Consider the following 21,779-nt stretch of genomic DNA (forward strand, 5'->3'; position numbering starts at 1 on the left):
CAAACAGGAAACTGAACAGAATGGTCACCTCTCTTAATTGTTCCAAATCAACCTGGCTTACTCAGACAAAATGTGTTATTTGTGAGCCAAAAATCAATTGTGCACAGAACTTCTAATTTTCTATACATTCCTGTAGCTGTTAATTAGACAAATGTCTCTAAAATGCTTTTATATTTTTGATGTTAAACTGTTCAATACTTCAGCACAATGCTATCCAAACTCGGAGCTTCCAAAATAATAGTGGGATGCACCTGAAATAAACAAAGAGCACACCAACAGGGAGTATGCACAATATGATTCAGTTCAGATGTAACACCAAACCATGGTTTGTTGTTACATGGACAAGCCGTGGGCTTATAAGCTCCCTTCTTGTTACTCCCCCTGCACACTCCAGTTCTTTCATGGACTACTGGTTCTTGTTAATCCATAGTCTATCACAGCATTTGCCATCCTTGTATGCTACAACTCCCATCAGCCCTGACCACAGGCCAGACTGAAGACAGATAGAGTCCAAACTATCAAGATGGTACTAGGTTGAAGAAGGCTTGTCTACCATTTCAGCTGAACTGTGCAGACTAGTTTGCAGTAGTTTTTTCTTCTTCTTCAGTCTGAATATATGGTCAGGGGAATCAGGGAAGGAATGAGGAAGAAAAGAGATGAGGGAGATTCATACACCCAAGAAACACTGAACAGAGATAAACATGTTGCCAAAGTTAAGTGCTTTTAAGTCCCGCTGGTTTCAGTGTGGAGTCAAACACCTATGTACCCATATATCTCCCCCATGGAAATCCATTGCATTTAAAAGTGTTGAGCTTCAGCAGGGTTGAATGTATAGTGTGTGAACTACCCTAAAAATACTGCTTTTCTTTCAACATGCAAAATAACCTGCATGTTTATTTTTTCAAAATAAAAAAATTCCTTCCAGTAGCACCTTCCAGTAGTAGTAGTTTATTTTTTCGTTGTAGTTTAGTAGTAGTTTATTTTTCCTTCCAGTAGTAGTAGTTTATTTTTTCGTCATCCATTTTGGTGATTCATTAATGTAACTCACACCAACAATTAACATAATGCCAGAAAGCCACAATCATTTCTCACATGATTGGGGGGAGAGAATTCTAGCTATAGGAGAGCTGATGACAATTCCATATCTAAACACCCCAAAATACCCTTAAACGTCTCTTATGGATAAACAATCTTTCAACAGTAGTCACACAACAAAGAAATGACTCCTTGATAACAGAAGAAGTAAGGAATCAAGGCTTAAGGAAAAGTAATCTAGGAATGTACACTAAACTCAACAAAAGTATGGGGACAGCATCTGCTTTAAAGCTCAGAAAACAAAGGGGAGATTATTACCTCCAGTAGTCAGAACAGATATAATTTCCAAAGACTCCTATGGGCAGTAAACATGGTGAATTTTCTTTGCATAGGATTAACACTGAACCTTTTTCAGTGTGCGCAACTGGATGTCAGATCAAAGAAGGGCTGGATGATATCATGGATACACCAAGAAGCAACTGGTATTTATTTACCATAGGTGCTAACTAAATAAAGCACTGTAAGCCCCTTCTATGTGGGCTGGCTCTCAGAATAATGTTTTAAGGTAAGGAAGAATTAATTTTTTTGTGGGAGAGGGCTGGTTGCTTTCTAAATATTATCTTAATGCATTCTAGCAAATGGATGCCTTATATTTTGGTTACCGGTAATCTGACTGTTAAGATTAGGAAAGCTTCACTTTGTTAAAGAAATGATGGGGGATTAATAACTGCACTTTCGTCCCTCCACCATTATCCTCAACAACCCTGTGAGGTATATTAGGATGAGAGACAATCACTGGCCCAAGGTGACGCTGAGGCTTCTAAACTTTGTCTCTCAGGTCCTAGCTCACTTAACATATTTTCACCTTACTCCACATTATGGAAGGGAAGGTGTAGAAGTGAGCAAATTGGCAGGATGGAGATACTCTCTCCCTCTAGGAGGATATTCCCTGTTTCTTGCTGTGTAATTAGAATTCCATACGCCTATTAGCATATGCCACAACTCAGCTATGGCTGCCTGGCTGGTTGCATTTTGGGTCCTATTTTGGATATCTTGCAGATGTATTTATTTCCCTTCCTAACAAATTTGCCAGTATGTTTAGGTAGTTTGCAGCTCTGCAAATTACAGCTTTTGGATACTAAATCTGTCTGACCCATATTTATTTGATTTGATTTAATGTATTTATATACCAATGAAAGCCAATGCATTGTAGCTGTTAGAGGACTGAACTAGAACCAGAGGCAGCCATGTTCAAATCTCCACCCACCCATGAAGCTCACTTGTTGACCTTGGTCAAACACTGCTGTAATGGTTCTAGGGGTTGCTCGTGTGTAAATCGGCGCCACTCCTGACTAGGTTACCTGGTTGAACCCTTTCTGTCTGGACAGCCACTCACCCGTGGCTGTCTCAATCGCTGGCAGCATCCGTCAGTGGGCGTTTCTTGAACTTCTTCCAGCAGAGAAGCTCTTTGACGCCTAGTCTCCGCCTAGTCTCCCTGTGCGGAAGCCTTCTGCGCAAGGAGGGTGTGGGCAGCGGAGGACCCGTGCTTTCCCCACTGGTCCCTGGCGAGGAGTCATAGAGCCTCCTCGCCGATTCCCCCATCTGCCCCCTTCTCCACTGGTGCTACGCTGATTTCCTTCCCCAGAAGATGTGCTGCTTCTCTTCCTCCCGGGACGCTCTCCGGAACCCCTCTGGAGCCCTCCCTCTCCCTCTGGCTCCAATAGCAGTTCCCTGACAACTGCCTATCAGCTTAAGATACCTCACAGGGTTGGCGTGATGCTGAAAGCCAGGGAGAACCATGTACACCACCTTGTGTTTTTTTGGGGAAAGGCAGCTAACAAATGTAGTAAACAAGACACTCGGGTAATTAATATGAAGCACCATGGCTTTTTCCCCAGCCAGAACTCACTGGAACTCCAGCACCTCTCAGATGGGTGCCATTGCCATTCTAAGAGAATGAGGGAGGTGTTTGTGGTGAGTTCCGCCACCCCTTTCCCTAGAAAAATAACACTGCAAAGCACCATTATTATAATACAGCCTATACTGGTATTTTACACCTTCCTCTTCTTTTGCAAATTAGTTATTATTACATTTGTAAATGGCCCTCCCTCCAAAGTGCTCAGGGCAATGTAAGGTAGGTGGGAGTTTGAACGCTGAGCCCAAGGTCGCCTAGTCAACTTCATGGTTGGGTGGGGATTCTACCCTCGTTCTTCCTGGTCCTTCAAATATAGGCTGCTTGTTATTGTCATCTTCAGACAAGCAGATGTGGAAGCCTTTCCCATTTCCAACCCAAGGCATTATTACTGATATTTATGACTGCAGTCACATGTGCTGGGAGCAGTAGGTCAGCATTAGTGGCAACTGCCTGTATTTTACCAATGGCAATCTTTGGTAACAAATAGAAGAAAAACTTTTTTGACCATCGACAGACCACCTTATGTAACTTTGCTATATACCGGTATCTCTCATGCTGGGGTAGGAGGAAACACTGACATTTCAGTCTAGCTTCGTGTCTGTTTTTCATTAGCAAGCAGATAAAATCTGACCCTTAACCATACCGTTTGAAAGGGCAACTTTTTAAAAAATGCAAAGGATCTATTCCACTGAACTTGGAAGAAGGTTGCTGCACGCATTGTTATCGCATGCCTCCCCCCCCTCCAAATGCAGCTATTAGGGCTCCAGAAAGTACCTGACAGCATTGCCTCTTAATTTGCTCCACAAAATTTCAATTCAGTTCAAGATCGGTGGCCAAATTTTCAACCTGGACACTGAATGCACATGCTTAGAAATCAGCAGATGCTTTTAGGATTCAGATTTTATTGGTCTGTCTTTCAGAACTTAGTGATCTACTACCTATTATAATCCAATGAGAGGTACTCATTTAAAACACATTTATTATGGTGGGGGAAAGCAAAGCATGTGCTTAACACTCCCACGGAAGTAAATGGGACTTTAAAAAGCACTTTCTTACAGCAGGTCTCGTTGAGTCATGAAACACAAAGGGCTGTACCAGATGTTCTCACAGTTCTCAGGCCTCCATGGGGCTGTCCCTGAATAAGTCTGGCCCAACCCATAGCCGCGGACATGCCTTGGACCTGGTGTTTACCTCTATGGATGTTGGTGACCTAAGTAAGTCAAAGCGAAGTAAAAGCGAAACGAAAGAGGTGCCATGGTCAGATCACTTCCTGGTGCAACTGGACTTCTCTGCGACCCTTCCCCTCTGCAGGGAGGTGGGACCAATTCAGATGGTCCGCCCCCGCCACTTAATGGATCCAAATGGTTTCCAGAGAGTGGTAGGGGATGCTTTATCCCATGTTGATGGCCTTTCAGCTGATTCCCTGGTGGCCCGCTGGAATGTGGGGTTAACCAGGGCTATTGACTGTTTGGCTCTGATGCGCCCTCTCCGATTGCATGGAGCCAGGACAGCCCAGTGGTTTTCCACGGATCTGAGGGCAATGAAACAATCGTTGAGACGGCTAGAGCGCCGGTGGCAGATAACTCATTCCGAATCTGACCGGACACAGGTTAGAGCTCAACGTCGAGCCTACCAAGTGGCGATAGGGCAAGGTGATTGAGCAAGTGGTTGCTGAACAACTCCAGGCACGCCTGGAAGAAGCGGACCATTTGGATCCCTTCCAGTCGGGATTCAGGCCTCATCACGGGACTGAAACTGCCTTGGTCGCACTGGTTGATGATCTCCGGCGGGCTAGGGACAAAGGTGAGAGCTGTTTCCTAGTTCTGCTGGATCTCTCAGCGGTGCTTGATACCATCGACCATAACATCTTTCTGGACCGTCTTGAGGGGCTGGGAGCTGGGGGCACTGTCATACAGTGGTTCCGCTCCTTCCTCCTGGGTCGTGTTCAGAAAGTGGTGGGGGGGATGAGTGTTCAGACCCCTGGGCTCTCACTTGTGGGGTGCCTCAGGGTTCTGTCCTCTCCCCCATGCTTTTCAACATTTACATGCAGCCGCTGGGAGAGATCATCAGGAGGTTTGGACTGGGTGTTCATCAGTATGCAGATGATACCCAGCTCTACCTCTCTTTTAAATCAGAACCAGTGAAGGCGGTGAAGGTGCTATGTGAGTGCCTGGAGGCGTTTGGAGGTTGGATGGCGGCTAACAGATTGAGGTTGAATCCTGACAAGACAGAAGTACTGTTTTTGGGGGACAGGAGTCGGGCAGGTGTGGAGGATTCCCTGGTCCTGAATGGGATAACTGTGCCCCTGAAGGACCAGGTGAGCAGCCTGGGAGTCATTTTGGACTCACAGCTGTCCATGGAGGCACAGGTCAAATCTGTGTCCAGGGCAGCTGTTTACCAGCTCCATCTGGTACGTAGGCTGAGACCCTATCTGCCTGCGGACTGTCTCGCCAGAGTGGTGCATGCTCTGGTTATCTCCTGCTTGGACTACTGCAATGCGCTCTACGTGGGGCTACCTTTGAAGGTGACTCGGAAACTACAACTAATCCAGAATGCGGCAGCTAGACTGGTGACTGGGGCGGCCGCCGAGACCATATAACACTGGTCTTGAAAGACCTACATTGGCTCCCAGTACGTTTCCGAGGACAATTCAAAGTGTTGGTGCTGACCTTTAAAGCCCTAAACGACCTCGGTCCAGTAGACCTGAAGGAGCGTCTCCACCCCCATCATTCTGCCCGGACGCTGAGGTCCAGCGCCGAGGGCCTTCTGGCGGTTCCCTCATTGCGAGAAGCAAAGCTACAGGGAACCAGGCAGTGGGCCTTCTCGGTAGTGGCACCCGCCCTGTGGAACGCCCTCCCACGAGATGTCAAAGCGATAAACAACTACCTGACATTCAGAAGACATCTTAAGGCAGCCCTGTTCAGGGAAGTTTTTAACGTGTGATATTTTAGTGTATTTTTGGTTTCTATGGAAGCCGCCCAGAGTGGCTGGGGAGGCCCAGCCAGATGGGCTGGGTATAAATAATAAATTATTATTATTATTATTATCAGGCGTTTCTGAAGGCTGCACTAGTTTGCTAGGACACGTTCTAAAAATGAAAAATGACCACCATCCTCTAGGTATTTTTAAATACCTTGATGGAACCAAGAGGCAGATTATGAACTTTGGAAAAGAATCACAGCTCATGGGTAGAACACAGGTCACAGATTGAGTACCCAGCATCTCCAGGTAGGGCTGGGAAATATTCTCTTCCTGGAACCGCTGTTAATCAGTGCCAACAATACTGAGTTAGATTGGGTGTAAGTTTCCTACAGTTCCTAACATGCAACAAGGTCCCATTAGGTGAACCAACTGTGGGAGTTTCAAGGGAACTGAAAAGCATTCCAGTAAGATGGTGAAACTTCCAGTAAGCTGAAGTGTTAGTAACAGCTGCTCCCATATGAAATAGGCATGAAAAATGACTCTGGGCAGAGCTACAAGCAAATATAGTGTTCATAGCTTGAAGAGATCAGAATGGCAGGAAACAGCTACAGTTTTTCATGGACTGCCTCCAAAAATATTTGAATCTATTGCGGCTTTCATCTGTAATGGACATACCCTTTGTACTTTATATACACACGTAAGTATAGATCAAAACATAGGTTCGAAATATAGTTAACCTTTCGACTCACTTGAAATATTCAGTCATTCAGATAAACCCACATGCTGTAATACTGTCAGAAACACCACCCAACCCTCCACACCAACAGTTTTAACCCAAACTGGACATAGCCCCACAGTCCTTAAGCCTCTTAATCTGCATTGGTCTCATTAGATGTGTTTCTGGGTAAGTGGACTGTGACATAAGTATTAAATAACTACTCATATGTACCTCAAAGCTTGCCAAATCTATATATGCAATGGGATTGGGGCACCTTATCTTGCAGCCTCTCTCAGCTGTACCTGCCCCACCTCTGTATTTACCCTGAATGGCATTCAATGATGCCCACTCACTTGTGAAATGGGACTTTCTTGCACACACCCAATACCTGTTCCAAAGGGTCTTCCAGGAGCATATTGTGGGGGGGGGGAGGGTGGACAACAGGGGAGATAAAAGGTAGAGGACCCCCACCGTGTAAGCAGGTGCCTGCTTTTGCAAATATGGATCTTTGTAGTGTTGGCAATAAAGTCTACGCTGAAGGTTCTGCCAACTGTCTCCTGCTTCTCTAAAGACCTTTCTTCCTTGCTACCCCACAGGCTTAGAACCACATCGCAGAACACCCTGTGCCTTACTTCTTTCAAATCCCTCTTCAAAATACACCTTTTCCGTGAAGAACTGCATATTGCTTCCCTGCCTTCCTTCCTCTGTACTAATGGGACCTGTCACAGTTCAACCCATGATGGTAGCCTCTCAATTGTGATGCTACAAAATGGGAGAGAGGATGGGATTCCTACCCACTGGGCCTATGCATATTATATTGTATGAAAACAGACATCATTTCATTTTTTACATCCAAAATGTGGCTGTAAGATGAGCTGGAGGTGGGGCAGGAAGGGTGTGTGTTTGTGTGTTACAAATCTACTCCCTTCCTCTCAATTAGGCTATTCATGCTTTGAGATAAATATGAGTAGGGCATCTCTGCACAAGTTCTTCAAGCATACCACCCAAAATCTGAAAGCCCTGCAAGGTTAGATTCCAAGGGAGGGATGGGAAGCACATGGAATAACAAGGAGAAGATGGAAGGCACAGTTACAGAGGGACAAGGCACAATAAATCAAATTAATTTCTTTCTCATAAATAGCATGTTAATTACAAATCTGTTCCTTACCTTGGCAAAATTCAAAGTTCCCTTTTTTCCGGCAGTCACCTATTACTAAACTCAGTGCTCTCCAAGTGTTTCTTTTGACAGATATCATTCTCCACCAATCGTCCTGCTAATTTCCTCTCCTTTTCTGACTGGGACAGATATTACGTTCACCAGCCCAGAGATCAATCTTTTCTATTGACAACAACAAAAGGAAAAAAAACACGCACATATCACAGCCAGTTTGAAGCACAAAGCCCCTTTATTGACATGCTATCTATATCTATATCTATATCTATATCTATATCTAACCTATATCTATATCTGTATCTATATCTAATCTATATCTATCTATATATGTAACAGAAGTAGTAATTATAATCCTAAAGTAACTTCTTTATTGTTGCATTTTAAAACCAATTCTTTTTTTAAAAAAAATATTCCCGGAGGGAAGGAGGGAAACTAATGCATATACTGTGAATTACAAACAAGTCAAAAATCAAAACTTAACTGGGTCAATTGTTCACAGGAAAGTAACTTGTATCAGGTCAGATTATATTTCCATCAGGCTCTCCAGAATTTCAGGAAGGGATCGTGCTTATGGCTACTATCTAATCTTTTTAACCGAAGAGGTCAGGCATCAAACCTTCTGCATACAAACTTGTTCTTTACCACTGAGCTATGGTATTACCCCATATATTACCTCCTGCTGTTTTATATAAGATCAGAATTTTTACCAATAACCCCCAGGATTCACAAACTACTAAAAAGAAGCATACCCAGTCCTGGGTCAATGATGCTATTTATTTATTTATTCATAAATATTTTTAAACTTCTCCTCGTGCTCACATTCAAGAAGCATGATTAAAATAAAATGAATCACATCAAGACATAGGTAGTATTAAACTGTTGTTAGTACTGCATTTTATATTGCTGTAACACCCCCAACCCCAAAGATCTTCTGATTATTACGATAATAAATAAATACAATAAAACATATTCCCATTAACATCTACGGAATTAAACTAGTTGAATGCTCTAAACCACTTTGAAAGTATTGTACTGCCCAGCTCTGTAGCTGCAACTGTTTCCAAAGAGCTGCTGTACCAATATCCCATTTACTTCAACATGGTTTGCACACCATAGCCAAGGAATTCTGAAGTGTGTGCCAGGGCACCCTTAATATGCCAGGGAAAATAAAGCACCCATCAAAAAGAAAAGGCTGCATTATTACATGAATCCCTCCTCTTCACTAGCCTCCTTCCAGACAGCATCTGCTGAGGGAGGGCAAATATGCTGGGTCTCTTTATCAGGCCTGATGGAATTATTTAACCACTTCCAATGCAGCAGCACAGTGGAATTATTCCCTTTCAGTAGACGCTTCCCATTGCATTGTGCATTCATTCTAACCCAGGAGTGGGGAACCTTTGGCCCTCCAGCTTTTGCTGAACTACAACTCCCGTCGGCTCTGGCAAGCATGGCCAGGGATGATGGGAACTGTGGTTCTGCAACATCTGGAGGGCTGAACGTTCCCCACTCCTGGTCTAAGAAATAGACTGCATCCAACTATTTGTAAAAGCTGTTTGTCAGAGGAACATTCTCCCTCGCAAGGTTGTGCACTCTCCTTCCTCGGAAGTTTTTAAGCAGAACTTGGATGGCCCTCTGTCATGGATGCTTTAGATGAGATTTCTGCAGTGCAGGGGGTTGGACCAGAAGGCCCTTGGGATACCTGCCAGCTCTACAATTCTGTGATTCTATAACTACATCATAACTAAAATAAGCATATTGGAACCAATCGGCTTAAGTTAAGTATGTGTTAAGTTACGTAACCATAAGTGGGTCTACACCAGGGGTCAGGAAACTTTTTCAGCAGGGGACTGGGTCTACTTTCCCTCAGACCGTGTGGGGGGCCAGACCATATTTTGGGGGGGAAATAAAAATGAACGAATACCTATGCCCCACAAATAACCCAGAGATGCATTTTAAATATTAGGCCGAATTGCTGTGATAAAAATGAACGTATTGCCAAGCATGCTGTTTCTGTTTCAAACATTGCAAATTTTGGACAAAATGGACTGTTTCAAGAAGTGGCAGAGAGACATCTCTAGATTTGTCTGGCAGGGCAAGAAGCCTCGAATAAAATTTAAGACATTAACTGATGCTAAAGAAAGAGGTGGATTTGCCCTGTCAGACCTTAAATTTTATTATGAATCAGCTGCCTTTTGTTGGCTGAGAGAATGGCTGCTTCTTGAAAATACTGATGTGTTGGATTTGGAAGGTTTCAACAATGTATTTGGTTGGCATGCATATCTGTGGTATGACAAGGTTAAAGCACATAAAGCGTTTAAAAACCATATTGTCAGGAAAGCACTGTTTAATGTCTGGATAAGATATAAGGACTTGCTAGAAAATAAAACCCCAAGATGGCTGTCACCAATGAAAGCAAAGGCTCAGAAAAAAATCAATATGGAGGCCAAATGGCCAAAGTATTGGGAAATTCTGGAACAAGAGGGAGACAGATTAAAACTGCAGAGTTTTGAAAAATTAAAAAACAGAGTGCGAGACTGGCTCCATTATTATCAAATAATGGAGGCCTATAATTTGGACAAAAAACTAGGCTTCCAGGTGGAAAAATCAAAATTGGAAACAGAATTGTTAGATCCCAAAGTTAAGAATCTGTCAAGAATGTATAACTTGCTGTTGAAATGGAATACTCAGAATGAAACGATTAATCTGCTATGATTAAATGGGCACAAGATGTTGGACATAACATTATGATGGCTGACTGGGAACAGTTATGGACCACAGGTATGAAGTTTACGGCATGTAGTGCCTTAAAAGAGAATCTAATGAAAACGATCTACAGGTGGTACATAACACCAGTCAAGCTTGCAAAAATCTATCATTTGCCCGATAATAAATGTTGGAAATGTAATGAGACTGAAGGTACATTCTTTCACCTTTGGTGGACATGCCCAAGGATTAAGAATTTCTGGGAGATGATTTATAATGAAATGAAAAAGGCATTTAAATATACCTTCCTGAAGAAACCAGAAGTCTTTCTCCTGGGCATGGTCGGCCAATTGGTGCCAAAGAAGGATAGAACTTTCTTTATGTATGCCACAACAGCAACAAGAATACTTATTGCAAAGCATTGGAAGACACAAGATCTACCCACCCGGGAAGAATGGCAGATGAAGCTGATGGACTACATGGAACTGGCGGAAATGACTGGCAGAATCCGAGACCAGGGAGAAGAGTCGGTGGAAGAAGATTGGAACAAATTTAAAGTATATTTACAGAAACATTGCAAAATTAATGAATATTAGAAGGATGCTGGAATGAAGTTATACGGCTTTAGCAGAAATGTTATAAAGAATTAAGTAAAAATAGATCGTTAATGGGCCAAAGTGGAAAATTTAAGGTTAGATTGTGTTTAGATTATAGAACAAAAATTGAGAGAGATGGAAAGGATTTGCTGAAATAGCTAATTGAATTAGAATACAAAAAAGGGAGGTGTGAGGAGGTCAATGAAACAAGTAATTGAAAGATAAAGATATGGAAATATTGGATGTGTTTTTAAATGTTTTTGTTTTTCTTGTTGTTTTGCTGTATTTTTTTGTTTGTTTTTTCTTCTCTGATGTATTGTAAGGTATTGTTTTGTTTTGTTTAACTTTTCATTGTTTCTTTCTTCTTTTTTCTGTAATCTTTAAACCTCTAATAAATTTTAAAAAAGAGAGAGATGCATTTTAAATAAAAGCACACATTCTACTCGTGTAAAAACAGCAGGCAGGCCCCACAAATAACCCAGAGATGCATTTTAAATAAAAGGACAAAAGGACACATTATACTCATGTAAAAACACGCTGATTCCCAAAACTGTCTGCAGGCCAGATTTAGAAGGCAGTTGGGCCGGATTCGGCCCCCGGGCCTTCGTTTGCCTACCCATGGTCTACACTGATTTATCATCATCATCATCGTTTTTTATTGGTATGCCGCCTTTCCACAGTTAAAAAACAATGCTCAAGGCGGCTTACAGAGTAACAAGATTTACATAATTACAAAAGTCATAAACAATAAATAAACCACATAAAAAAATACACAACCCAACGGGAAACAATTTCTACATAAATCAAAATCAAAAACTAAGAATACAGCATTAGTATCAGTTTAAAATGACATAGGTAAAAAATAACAGCAATTTAAACAAAAAACAAACAAAACAAAATGGAGCCCTCTCTGCCCAGCAGCAGCAGCAGTGACAGCAGTCCTTTATAGAGCCCATCAGGCTCTGCCCTGGGCCAGGTGTTGAGCGCCAGGACTGGGGCCCTCAGGCACTGAGCAGGGGACTTAGTTGGATACAGCCCATTAGGTAGACACATAGGGGATGCCAGAGGAAGCCTTCAGTCTGAAGGCAACCTCAGAGAAGTACAATCCACCACCCTGGCCGGCTGCTCTGGAGGTGGCAGTAACAGCAGCAAGAAGCATCCACAGCACTCTGAAGAAGCACCAGGCAGCTGGGAGCCATTAAATTCTCCATCATGCCCCAACAAAGCATGGCTCCTGAGCCTTGAGGGGAATCAAAATGATAAAGAGGAACCCAGGCATATAGGCTTCCCAGGGGCATCTAGCTGGCCATGTGAGAACAGAGTATTGGACAAGATGGGTCTTTGCCTGATCTAGCAGAGGTCTTCTTCTGGAGGGAAGACATCAGTAGTGGGCCCTGACAGTTGCCCATGCTGACTCTAGGCCTCTTATTCTTTCCCTTTCAGGTTTAGAAGTCAAATTCTCACCCAGTTTTAAATTTAAAAAATGTGTGTATCTCACACATTAAGCCAATCTTACACGTGTTTCTTATAATGCAAAAGTATTACAGATATGGGGCAGCCTAAATAAATAAACATATAAACTTGCACCAAGCAGATCCTAAACATGCAAAAGCATGTGCTCATTTGGACAAAAAAAAAATACAGCCTAATTATATTCCATAAAACATCAGTGTCTAGTGAATTAGATCAGAGATGACAGTAAATAAATATAGCTAAAAATAAAGATGGGCCTGGAAGGCATGATAGTATTCTGCCCTGGGACTTCAGGATAGAGAATAAAAAAAAGTGATATCCTGAAATCTAATGTTATATAAAGCAATGTGTTTTCTTGGTTCCACATGAGATGCAGTCCAATGTGCTATTTCAAATTAATTTTGCTGGGCTGAAGCAGCAATACCTTTGTTTACTGCTGAATGTTATTTGCCCAATGTAAACATATTTTCATAATAAGCATATACCCTGTCAGAGACTATGGGCAGCTTCCTGTTCAGCTTTTTGAAGGCAAAGTTAACCAAATGTTGACGTTTTCAATTTGATAAAATATCCTTTATATGTTTAAAAACAGTTTACAAAATCTGTTACTCAGTTAGGAAACAGCAATGATTTGCTTAACTTAGTGAATGATATTTACCTAATTTTCCTCTTCATTCTATGCAAACCTAAAAGATCAACTTTCATACTTTAAATAATATTCTTATAACATTAGTCATTTTCTATAGTTATTTTATAGGATTATGAGGCAAATTAATTTAGGATGTCTGCATCTAATACCTTTGATAACACTCACTGTTTGACCTAGCAAGAAATTTCATGCATTTCACAGATTTGTGCAAGGAAAAGGGAATTTGTAGGAGACATATTGATGGATTGTCCAAAACAATATTATATGTACCAAACAGAAAGGTTCCCCCCCTCTTAAAAGTATATTGATCTATCCTGAGTGAAAAGTACATAATCTGAACCACTCATTTCTCCTTTCACAGAAACCTCTGACAATGTTTTGTGGATTTCTCCACCATTTTGTAAACTGTATGCAGAGCCACAGTTTAATTAACATCTCCTTTAAATATAATATGATACACAGCAGCCATTTGTAAGGCAATCTGCATTTCATTCATTTTACCCCATAATAGTTAGACAACAAAAATGGTGTGTGTGTGTGTGTGTGTGTGTGTGCGCGCGCGCCTAACATATTAACTCTTGCAACTAACAGGATGACTGAAAGCTCCCTCACTACCCCTTTTGAAACAGAAAGCCTTAAACAATTTGTATTTCTCCAGAAGAACGGCATTAAAAAGCTCATCATGTTGCATAACCATGGCAATAGTGAAAAACATACATTCCCAAACAAATATTACTTTTTCTCAATGGTATGAAGTAATTAAAGCCATATGTGTAAATCTGTGATCCATGCAGTAGTTCAAGCTGCAGCTAATAGAAAATACAGCGAATGAACTCTGCCATATAAAAGATTCTTGTTACAGAAATATAATGTGAAAACCAGATGGAGACAGAAACCCTTAATCACAGATGGGAATGCAATCACTGGCATACAGAATATTTTTTTTATCAATCTTAACCATATGCAAAATGTATTTATTTTGTGCAAAATGCAATAACTCGAGAGAGCCTTCTATTTGAAATCAGTTAACCTTGTAGTCAAAGCACTTTTATCTCCACCCCTCCACTCCCTTCCAAGATACTCGGCTGAGCCAAGGTTTTAAGAAGAGGAGTCACTGGGCCTGGCAAATCACTCTTGCAGCAGTTTATCTTTCAGAAAATTTAATAGGATCTAAAGACTACACATATCAGAATCAACATAAAAGAAAATCAAGTGCAGTTACCAGTTCCTGTATTGCTTAGTTACTGCCAAGATCCCCTTCATCACCTAAGCACACACAGGATTGTATTACCATGGAGTGAAGTCTTTTTCCTCTAGCAGGAGCGCACAACTTGTTCAGCAACAGAGCACCACATGGGAAATACACCAGAAGGAAGACACGTGCAGCTCTTCACCAATTCTACTGGCATGTAATTAACACAATATGCGCATCACTCTTTATTTGTACCTAACAGGTACCTAATAACAGTTAATGGCCATAATTTTTTAAGTAAATAATGTAAATGTTATACACATATTCTGAAATTTAGGCAGAATTGTGGACGTAAGCCTAGGCAGACTTCAGGATCATCTCTTCTCCTACACAAGGACATCAGAAGCTTTTGCTTGTTATTTTCTTCTGTATGATTTAATTTTAACTGAAGTCAGTTTCAAACCTTCAGTCATCAATCTGGCTTGTTTCAACAAACCGTAGTTAAGATTAGCCACAGTTTAGAGTTTGGATGTAACACAGAAGTGTGGTTAATTAAAAGCAGAAGACAATGTCATGGTAATCCACCAGGTTCAGTTTCTTATATTGTTGTACCACTGGTGCAGATATTTATCCTGAATCTTATGTACATCTGATTTTACTAGTTCCTGCATTCCTTCATAGTCATGGGAGTTTCTTCCACCCAATCCCCAGATATATTGCCAAAATGTCACCAGCATCAATGACTAATAATAATAATAATAATAATAATAATAATAATAATAATAATTGGTCATATCTATGAGAGAAACTCTTGTGAATTTGAAGAAAGGAAGGAATTTGTAAACACTTTTAGAACGGGTTTTTATTCTTCCTGCTAAAAGTGTTTTTAAAAGGTAAAAGCCATTTCAAGCAGCTAAGAAGTGTGACACTTACCATGTGCTTTTAAAATGAGTACAGAAATGTTCCTGGAAATGAGTCGCAGGGACAATACATAGAAAAATGAGCAGCCGCCTCCACCGCCCCCTTCTCCAAAATGCTACTGCATATAATGTTACAGAGCCATGTAGCATCATTCTCAGGAACGTTTCCAGTCCCTATTTTTTAAAGAAGATTTTTCATGAAATGGGGGAGAGAGGAAAAAGCTCTTAGATTACCATGCATTTTTTCCCTCCCTGAAAATGTGCCTTTCAGCTTCTGACTTTTCAGCAGAGAGTTCCCCAACCCCCATTAAATCTCTGGGGTTTGGTTCGGCTGAAACACTGACAGCAGCCGTAATTAGACAATTTTTGGTCTTAAATGAATCTATTGCCCATTTCTACCCCATTCTTATGTAGCACCACAAGGATAGCTTTGAAAAACCTTCTTGGGTGTTCCTCTTCAACAACCTTGGTTCAAATGATACAGTTGCTTATTTCTGCCCCTTCCTTATATAGCACATATTTCGAAAACAAACTTTGAAAACCTTCCAGAATGTTCATTCTTCTTTATCAGCCTAGACTTCAAATGATCTGCAACCAGGGTGGAATCCACACACATATAAAAACAATTTTTTAAAAAAGCGTTTTTAAAAATACATTGAATTTTCCATAAGGCTCACCATTGTCATCTAGTGTTGCATTGTATATTGCACTTAAAACGTTTTATTTGCAGCTGTATAGTTAAGTCCCAGTTTTCACTTTCTAAAACAGAAGTTCCAGAGCAGTAACATATTGTTAAAAGCCACTGGCAACATAAAAAGGCGGAGGCTCTCTCTTTCAACACACATCAGACCATGGCATGCACCAGGACTCCACCACAGCATCCCAGATCAGAAGGAATTACTATCAACATGCTCCCCCACGTGCAATTCCTCTCCTGTAACATCCCCCTTTTGCCAAGGAGCAGGTACAACAAGAATGCACTTAATTTGCAAAACAGAAACTGAGAAAATCAAGCTACACTGCCTACTACGAAAGGTACAGTGGTTGGCTAACAAACCAAGCCAAAATTTGCAGAACCTTAGAGAAAGTGAAATGGCACACCAACTCAAAGGAAGGAAGGAAGGAAGGAAGGATGGATGGATTTGCCCCAAGTTCTCTTTCTTGGTCCCTCTACACAGATCTGGTGGGGAGGAGTGGGACAGAATGTAAGGAACAATGTTTGAGAGATGATCTCAAGATCTGAAAGCAAGCTTAAAGTGCCCTGCTTCTTGATATATTTAAAATTAGAACAGCTGACTCAAAAGTGCTGAAAGAATTCAACTTGCTTCTTGAGCACTTCTCCATTTCTGTGGTTCAAATAAAGGTATCATTATCATTATCAGTTTATTTACACACACTTCCAGGTGATGATCAATGCAGCTCAGAAGAAGAGTGAGCAAGTTAATATACACCAGGAATGGGAAACCTCTGGCCTTCCAAATGTTGTTGGGCTCCAACTCCCATCAGCCTCAGCCACCATGGCCAACATACAGAGATGATTTGTAGACCAGTAGCATCTGGAAAACCATTGGTTTCCCTACCACAATATTGAGAACTAGCAGAAGCAATTATAAATATATCAAAAGCATTTCATAATAATAGTTAAACCCACACTAGCTAGCTAACAAAAACATCATGATTAAAAAATTCCCTAAACACATGAAAAGCTTTCTGACATAAGAAAACGACCAAATAAAATGCACATTTAGCTAACATAATTTAGTGATTTGATTTAGTTTGGAAATAGTTATCAGTAGCAAAAAATACAAGACTGTAAGTACATAGCAATTTAAACCAGTAAAATTTGAGAACTATCTAAACAGCAGCATTTCAAAGAAGCCAAAAACATGCACCAAATTGGAGTGATGCTATCTAGGGATGTTTGGCAGTAGAAGAACAATTTGCAGTCGGAGTAAATCAGGTGCAAAATGAAAAATAAGTAGTGAAGAAAAAAATTCCCAACCACCAAGAATCAGGCTCTTTATTATTTATTTATCTCCTGCCTTTTATCCAAGGAGCTCAAGGCCACATCCACTGTTCTTTACCCTCCTCCCACATTTGATTCTCAAAAAAAAAAAGCCTGTGAAGTAGATTAGACTTCAAGATTTGACTGGTCTACAGTTACCCAACGAAATTCATGACACTGCAAGACTTTGAACCAGAGTCTTCCCAGTACTAGTCTCTAACTCCAACCATTACATTCCAATTTTTCTGTTTTCCTGAGAACTGTGTTGTTGTTGTTGGCATCCATCTGTCTCAAAGGACAATGGAGTGCGCCTCCAGGGGTTAATGACCTTCCTGGGGCACAAGCCTGGGGGGTATATATGGAGGAGGTCCTAGGCTTCCCAGATAAGACTTCTCTCTCGGCCTTGCTGATATGGTTCAAAGAAAAGAAAAGCAATATGTTTGGCACAGCTTGGCTGAAGGAGTCGCCAGAAGGAGGCGTACAAGGCGCCATTCAACCATCTATGGGACTCCACTCCGGATTTGTGTAGGGTTTCCTCCTTAGCCTTTTCTTTTCCCAAAGATATGACACAAAGCATCAGTTTAGGATCAGAGTTTTCCTTCTCCTAGATGGGCTACTTTCCAAGGTTGACGAACCCCATCTGCCCCTCACTTCCCTCTACAGCATATGCAGAAACTGCCTTCTTGACTATTGGACCCACTGTTGGTTTCATCTGCTCAAGCCATCAGAGTTTGTTGTGTATAGCCAAAGGGCTGTCTTCACACACAGGGGAAGTCCCTAACTCCCCAAAGGTTTGAGACCCATTGGCTACCCTACCCTGATTTAGCTGGCCAGTCGAAGCTGTTCCTGAAGTGTGGCCACTGTCACATGCTTACAGCTTCTAGGAGACGCAGGTGAGAGCTGAGTGCAGGGTGGGGACCAAAGGTGGACAAATACCCCCAAAAGGAGTATGATGTGTCCCCCACCAGAAATGCTACATTTCCCCTAACACACCATACACTTGTACTGTAATGTAAATGGGGAACTAAGTCATCATTACAGTGGTACCTCGGGTTAAGAACTTAATTCGTTCTGGAGGTCCGTTCTTAACCCTGAAACTTTTCTTAACCTGAAGCACCACTTTAGCTAATGGGGCCTCCCACTGCTGCCACGCCACCGCCGCACGATTTCTGTTCTCATCCTGAAGCAAAGTTCCTAACCCGAGGTACTATTTCTGGGTTAGTGGAGTCTGTAACCTGAAGTGTCTGTAACCCGAGGTACCACTGTATTGGTAAACAACCTTCACCACACACACACACACATGCAGATTAAGCTAGAATCTTAAAATCTTAAATTCACACTCCAGACTTAAAAAATTAACTTTAATTCAGAGAGATCTCCAATCAGGGACACTAGAGAGATACGCTAAGATAGCTGGCAACACACTTCTCTACTGAACAGTGATTCAGCATCCATGAGCAATTATAACATGAAACATCACACCTCCAGTTTATCATCTGGTTTGGAGGACAGCCAACTTCACTCAACCACCACCACTGGTAATTTAAAGAGCTAAACTGAGAATAAACTAAATATAACAACACAAGGGGATTACAACATTTCAAACGGTTTAAGGATAATTCTAGGAAGAAGAAAGGTTCTACCTTGTCTCTTGGTAAGAATTAATATTTATAAGCTGAGAGAAAAAGCCAAATTTACAAAAGAACAGCTACTGTAGGTCTCACTAAATCATACTGCAGCTTGGAGAATCCATGAAAAAATTATTCAAGTTCATGCAAATCAACAGATAATTCCAATGAAATTATTGTGGCATTGTGCATGAATCAATGGGTTGAATACTTATTTCCTGCTCTCATACATAACTGGCTTACTGTTTTTCAAATATTTTATCTGACATTGCAGCTAATGTTAAAATATGCTACTTTCCATTAAAAAAAGAAAGATCCATCTTCCCCATTTTTATGTCTTTCTTCAGACTCACAATGACAAAGAAACCTAGCAGTTTTGTTGTTGTTGTTTAGCAATCCCACCAACATGTTACGAGGGAGAAATTATGTGACTTTGAATTTTTGTGCAACTGTTCCCACATATAACCTTGTCAGATCTCAGAAGAAATGAGAGAAAAATGGCATATACTATTTCCACACATTAATTTATTGACATGCCTCCACATTTAAAATTGCATATCATCTATTCTTGAAGACTAGCTGAAACCCTAAGCAGCCCAGTGACAGGAGAAAACGCCACCCCCATGTCAATTTGATACTAACCTAGAAAAAACAGTGGTTCAAAATCAATCAAAAAGGGGGGAGGAAATAAGAATTTAATCAACTGTATCTATTCATTTGTATAATGAAGTGCATCTATTAATCCAATGCACCTTTTAAATATAACAAGCCATTCTATCTTACAAATAGTTTAGTATCATGTATCACAGTGAAAACACAAGAACCCTCCACACACAATTTTCTTTCTTTTTTCCTCCCTCTCCCTCATCTAATTTCATTGACGAGGGACAGTCCCTAGAGAACAAAGAGAAGAGAGAACCTATTATATCCAGAGGCTGGTTTCTCCAAATTGAAGGCATCTGTTCCATGCCCATGACTTCCACATAGAAGAAAAACAGAACTTTGAAGGCATCTGTGTTCATGCTTGACAGTCCCATATCTTATGGACTTCTGTAATTGCCCAGCTGCAAACACGGTTTGCTCACTGCTGCTGTCATTGTCAGCTGATCTCATCTCTGTCACACACAAAACAAAGACTGTAGAGCCATGATTTATAAAGTAAAGTTGAGAGAGCCACACAGAATTGCCACCAGCTGTCTAATCCATCTTGTTACTCTCCTTACCTGGTATATACCAGACAACAGAGGATTATAGTTCATGGATCTGAGAAAATGTGCTTTGGCCCACAAAATGGGCTCTGGTCCTCTTATGCCACAATACAGCAGTTCTCAAACTTTTCGCAGCGGCAGAACCCTTCGCTTTAAACAAAATTCCAGTGGAATCCTTGCAGTAAAAACTTTTGCAAAAAAAATTTTTGTACAGCAGGGTGGGGAGGAGGTGGGATTTTGGGGAGATCAAGGAAGAGAGCCAGCCAGAGAGGTAACCAGGGCCGGATTTAGGTTTGGTGAGGCCCTAAGCTACCAAAGGTAATGGGGCCCTTTGTATGTCCAGCTGTCCTTTGTCAACAAATTGTCACTGGTTTTTGTGTTAAATATATGCTATATGGTAATTTATGAACCTAATAGGTATCTAAAGCCATTTTGTTTGTTTTTTATCTTATATTTTGGAAATGTACATCCAGTTTTGTTTCCTTTAAATTTTGGGGGGCTCCCAAGAGAGTGGGGCCCTAAGCTATAGCTTGTTTAGCATATACGTAAATCCGGTACTGGAGGTAACATTTAAAAGCAGCAACTTTGGGACCTATAAAAACTTTGCTGTCAATCTCTGTTAAGGCTTCGGCTCCAATGAGAGACAGTTTGTATCTGACCATATATTTAACCATTGCTGCCAGGCTGCAGCTTAATGGAAGGTTGTGGGTTGGGGAAGAGGGATTCCCGTGACAAGTGCTTGAACACGTGGGCAGGGCAGAATTGCTTACCCAATGCCACATGATGCTGCCGGTTACCGATGGGGCGGGGCAAAGCAAGGATGGAAGCAGCGGATTGGGTGCACACCAAGTTTCCCACTGCCTGGCCCCCACTTCCTCTTGGTAGCCAGCAGCAATATGCACCGTTGAGAAGTTGCATAAGCAACACTACCCTCCCTCTCTCGCCTGCCAACTGCTATTGACTTAACCATGGAAAGCATGGTAAAGGGAAGGAAAGAAGGGGAAGGGATTCCCAGGACAATGGTTTGAGTAGTGCATTTAATCCCCACGGCTGCAGCTCAATGGAAATCACACATTATGCGTGCTTGTCCACCGTTCCAACTTTTTCTTTGCGGGACTCCTTGGAACGCTTTGCAGAATCCCTGGGCTCTGTGAAACAGAAATGCTGCCATAATTCCTGTATTTTTCCATCTATAAGACGCCCCCATGTATAAGACGTCCCCTATTCTCATTTAAGAAAATGGGGAATGATCTATCCATGTATAAGACACCTCAAAATTTTGCACATTATTTTTAAGGGGGGAAGCCTAGTCTTATACAAGGAAAAATACGGTAATATGTCGGGTTTTAAGGTGTCACAAAAAATAGTTGTGCTTGCTACAACAGAATTAGCAAGCTCCACACGTGAAATCCTTCCACCTGGGAAACCACAGCTACAATCCTGCAGGAAGCTTCTTCAATACACTTGTCTCACTCGGCTTGCATGGGTCTTATCTGAGCAAGGGCCCATGTACCTTAGAGTGCACATACATCAATGAGATAACATAGTAGTGCACAGGACCAGAACCTGTGCCCATAAGAAATGTCATCATCTTACATATGTGTGACTCTCCTGTTCTCACACCAAAGATCATTCACACAG

General features: G+C 41.5%; 1 protein-coding gene across 1 annotated transcript in view; it reads right to left on the minus strand.

Annotated features, from left to right (window-relative positions):
* The window catches only part of RUNX1T1 (RUNX1 partner transcriptional co-repressor 1), a 148,220-nt gene that overhangs the window by 119,775 nt on the left and 6,666 nt on the right, over positions 1–21,779 (minus strand).

This window comes from Podarcis vaucheri (genome assembly GCF_965113315.1).
Source record: "Podarcis vaucheri genome assembly, chromosome: 8".
NCBI lineage: Eukaryota > Metazoa > Chordata > Lepidosauria > Squamata > Lacertidae > Podarcis > Podarcis vaucheri.